The sequence below is a fragment of the Leucopleurus acutus genome (genome assembly GCF_964270905.1).
Source record: "Leucopleurus acutus genome assembly, chromosome: 15".
NCBI lineage: Eukaryota > Metazoa > Chordata > Mammalia > Artiodactyla > Delphinidae > Leucopleurus > Leucopleurus acutus.
The window spans coordinates 48,682,390-48,686,964 of NC_139157.1; the positions used below are offsets into that span (position 1 = coordinate 48,682,390).

The window sequence follows — 4,575 nt, forward strand, 5'->3', positions numbered from 1 at the left end:
AACTACAGACTCAAATTCCTCATGAATATATGTGCAAAAATCCTTAACAAAACATTAGCAAATCAAATCCAACAGGATATATAAAAGGATAATACATCACAACCTAGTGGGTTTTATGCTGGTAATCAAAATTATAAATAATAATTGTCTCTGGATCCTGGGATTATGGGTAGTTTGATTTCCTCTAAATTTTCAATAATGAACATGGCTTAGTTCTTCAACAAGAATTTAAGGCATCGCGCCCCGCCCAATGCTCCCTGAGCGCCGGGGGCGGGCCTGTGCGGCGCGTGGCTGGAACCTAGGGGATATCCGCGCGGGCTTGAGCCATGGCTGAAAGTGGTCGGCACCTCAGGCCCGGGCCCTCCTGCAGCAGTGCCTGCACGCCCGGCTGCAAGTACGCCCCGCCAAAGGGGACGCCGCGGCCCAGTGGGTGCAGGTGCAGAGAGGATTAGTGATCCACCTATGCTTTTTCAAGGGAGCTGATAAAGAGCTTCTTCCCAAAATGGTTAATACACTGTTAAATGTGAAATTAAGTGAAACAGAAAATGGCAAGCGTGTCTCTGTATTGGATCTACCTGGCAACATTCTTATCATCCCTCAAGCCACCCTTGGGGGGAGAGTAAAAGGAAGAAGCATGCAGTATCACTCTAACTCTGGAAAAGAAGAGGGGTTAGAACTTTATTCCCAATTTGTGACTCTCCAAAAAAGAATTAGCTGCTAACAGCAAGTGTGCCGAAGCTGGGGTTGTGGTGGAACATGGTACTTACGGCAACAGGTGTTAAAGCTCGACACCAATGGACCATACACACACCTAATTGAGTTTTGAAAAATTAAAAGTTTCTACAATTGTAATTAGATTCTCTTCCCCTTCTGCTTGAGTACACTAATCTGCAGCATTTTTAGACAAGAAAATCCTGGGTCCCATCCATAACTCTGCAGCCTGCTACTTGGACGACCTCGCCACATCACCTAAACACTGGATCTCAGTCACCTTCCATCCTGCTTTCCCCTAAACTCACACTCAAAATTTTGAAAAATGCCTTGTATTCGCTTTATGGTCATTGATAAGAACATGGAAATGTTCTTAGAGAGCTGTATTTAAGCATTTTGCAAAATCAAGAAAAATGTTTCTTATACCCTCAAATGTATGTAATATGTAGTAAAAATCACTATTTGTGTTACGGTTACAATTATAATTTTGTCAATTTTGTTTTAGTATTTCAGATTTCCATATTTTGAATGAAATATGCAATTTACTATTCCTTCTAATAACATCTATGAAAATGTAATACAAAAATGTTATTGTACATTGTAATATTATTTTCCAAGGACATCCAAGTGCTTTAAATTATTTTAAGAATCTTTAGTTGATAGAGCAATAAGGTATGGGGGACTAAAAGTTGTTTTTATTTAATATACTAATGGCTTAATACTAATGGCTTAATATTCTGTTTCTCAGTTTTTTACCAAAGCAATGTGTGTTGCATTTTCTGTCTTTGGTTTTTAAAAGTTACTGTTTCATTAAATTAACATTCATAAATTTTTTTAGGAAGTTCTTTTCTTGTTGGTTTAGATTGCTATAAAAGGAATAAAAAGGGGGAAAAAAGAATTTAAATATTATTATTTTAAAGAAATACAAAGAATTTTCCTCCAGTATTTCCTGGAGTATATAGGAAGTGGAAGAAACACTGATTTGGGTGAAAGAGTCACAAAGTAAAAACATTTCTCACTTTCTACAAAGTAAAAGATGAAATGAAAACATGAAACAAAAAAATAGTAAATGTTTACATATGTGATGCCCCCTCCCCTTTCCTACAAACAAGCAGGAGTCAAGCAGAGTTCTTAGTGAAAACCAGGGGCCTCAGCCCCCAAGCCCTTCCCTGCACGATGGGGGCTTTTGCATGTGAACATGAATCAGGCTTTGTAATTTGCATGGCACTTAGCTCCTCTTTGAAGGAAATGTGATGACAAAGTCATCAAAGTGGCAGTTTTTTAAAATGGCATGTCATGTGCAGAAAAGAGAAATTCCTAAGTATTAATTCATTCCCTGTTCTTAGCTGGGAACTTGAACATTATTATAAGTAAACAGTTGCTCTAGCACCAGGTACTGAATGAGGCTATTGTGCATTTGGTCTCTGCTGATGGAAGACCAGAACTGGCCTACCTCTGAAAGCACTGGCAGAGATTTAAAATGTAATTTTATTTCATTTTATATTTCGTTTTGCAGTTTGCAGAAGGAAACAGTGGTTGATAAACAGAGCAATTTCTCTCCTTATCAATCTCCCACTTTCCCCGAAGCTCTGGTTCACAGCTCTGGTGACACAACTTCTTCTCCCTCAGTTTGGACCAGAGTGGCACATTTGGAGACTAAATCTTGAGACAGTTGAGGCAGACCCACTGAGCTGGTACCAGTGCTGCGACGGAGCAGGGTTCCACCCTTGGGCCTGCCTGGGCCTGAGATGCGTGGGATCCCTCTCTACTTGGGCCCCAAAAACCCCCCCACGTATTTGACAATGCCCCAAATTCCTTTAAAAAGAGCATTTACACTAGAGACAGAAGGTCCAAAATGCTAATAACTGTAGGAAAGGACAACCATGGGCTGATATTCAAACTAAAATGCAAATGACTGATAGAGAGCTGTGTCAGAGAGCTGACTGCTGAGAGTTCAAGGTCCCTGAAAGGAGGAATGGAGGATTCTTCCCACAGGATTTTGCCCATGTTTGGAAGCCATCTCTCCACCAGACCTGAAAACTGCCTCTATATTCTTGTCAAAGCACAGCTTTGGATCCTTGGGGTCTCTGAGCTGAATAACATAACCAAGAGTTCTATGATGCAACATGGCTGACTTCACACGAATAATTACCAAATTGCAGCTCTCATTCAGGGCACACAACAAAGTGCCAGAAGCACCACACACACAGTGTATCTCGAATCAAAAGGAGAAGGTGCCAGGCCTGATTTATCAGGAGGAATAATTCTATGAAGGATGCTGCTACTGGGCTGCGAGCTTCCGACAAGTACTGCAGGAGGCTGGAGGTTGGCTGACTGGGAAGAGGACATGAGACAGAAATTGAGGGTGAGAGCAGTCCATTTACAGGACAAGAATCAGAGGTGTGAGAGGCCCTGGGCTAGGGGAGAGTGTGCAGGGTGGCTGAGGGCAGCCTGGGACAGGTAGATGAGGATTGGCCTTAGAGGAGGCTGCAGAAGCCCACTGAGGGCAGGGCCTGGGGTCACCAGTGTGCCTGAGTGTCAGCAGTTTCCCCTGAGGCTGATTGTGTCAGTGAGGCCCTGACTCCCTTGAGGCTGCCTCAGTGCTCTCCCTGCAAACCCAAAATACCACCCCTGCCCATCTCACCTCAGAATCTGCTCTGCTTGGGTTTGGCCAGGGCCAGGACATACATGAGGAACCTGAGAGGAAACCCCCTTAAGGCTTGAAGGTCAAGTCTTACGATTCCCACCTATGAGGCACAGCTCCAGGGTCACTGTTCACAGAGCCATGCCTTGTCTGCCGCCTTCCTCCACTTCCCATATCCCTGGTCTTGCATATGCTTCTGTTTGCTGGGCTCCGCAGGCTCTTGTTGCTTTACTTGGCATCTGAGTGTCACTCTCCAGGTGCCCACCTAAAATTTTATCAAAATGCAATGTGACGTAATGTGGTGGTTAAGCAGGTGGACTCTGGTGTCAGACTGCCATCCACTGTGCAATCATGGGCACTTAAGCACTTTCTGTCTTGGTTTCCCTATATGTAAAGGGGGATAATAACACAACCTGTTTACCTAAGGTTGTTACAAGAACTGAAAGAGCATTTGCTAATGCCTGGCATGGGTCACAAGAATTGGCTTTAGCTTATTTATTTAGTCATTCAACACATTTGTATCGCGCGCCCACCAGCCACATGCTGTCTTAGGTGATGGAGATACAAGGTGAATAAAAGGAAGCACTGTCCTTGCCCTCAGGAGGCTTCCAGTCTAAATGAGGGATGTCTAGACTCTAATCAAATATTACAATGTAATTATTGCAAATGCATTTTACATGTAATATAACATATGAAAATGTATTATAAATGTGAGTAACAGGAAACAGTGCTGCCAAGAGGAGGTGTGTAGTACTAAGAGAGTATGATGAGGAGTCTCACTCGGGGAGGGGTGAGATGTGTGAGGAAGGATGAAGGGCACTTTATTTCCTTGATCCCACCTTCTCAGCTGGCATCTTGAAATAAACACTGGCCACCCCTTGGACTGTGATTGATGAAAAGGAGCCAGGTAGCTTATTGAACTAAATCAGTGCCCGGTGATTGTATAAATACCAACCACCATAGTGTGTCAGCAAAACATACTATGGCTCTTCCACCAGCTATACGACATGGGACAAAGCTCCCATTCAGCTGGGCCTCAGTTCATCAGCTCTGGAGTTAACTGCCATAAGCCCCACTCCTAGAGGTCTGTGGGAGCCCTGGCACCTGAGGAGACCTTGACCTCTGCAGCAGGTGGGGTGAGGCTTGTTGGATGGGTCCTGAGCATTTATGGGGACTATTTCAGACTCTTACAGTGCCTTGAAGCCCAGAGTGATGAATCA

The 4,575-nt window shown here is 43.7% G+C and overlaps 1 pseudogene across 1 annotated transcript; it reads left to right on the forward strand.

Annotated features, from left to right (window-relative positions):
• Positions 1-326: 326 nt before the first annotated feature.
• Positions 327-826, forward strand: LOC309972407 (D-aminoacyl-tRNA deacylase 2-like; annotated as a pseudogene). The gene has a single exon. The product of its transcript is annotated as a D-aminoacyl-tRNA deacylase 2-like (transcript).
• Positions 827-4,575: the final 3,749 nt, after the last annotated feature.